Genomic DNA, 208 nt, shown 5'->3' on the forward strand with positions numbered 1-208 from the left:
AGGGAGTTGATACGAACCTTTGGAGAGGACATGATTCTTGGAGCGTTGCCAACATTGGTATACAATCATATTCGTGTTACAAAAAACCCAGATTATTCTTGTTCATAGAACAAAGTAGAAAAAGTTCATCTAATTGGTATTTTAGCAAGTAGAACAAAGGAAAAAACTATGCATTTTTTTCTATCAAAAGAAGGGGAAATGTGACAAT

This window comes from Triticum urartu, chromosome 5A (assembly GCF_056163025.1).
Source record: "Triticum urartu cultivar PI428250 chromosome 5A, HENAU_Tu73, whole genome shotgun sequence".
Classification (NCBI taxonomy): domain Eukaryota; kingdom Viridiplantae; phylum Streptophyta; class Magnoliopsida; order Poales; family Poaceae; genus Triticum; species Triticum urartu.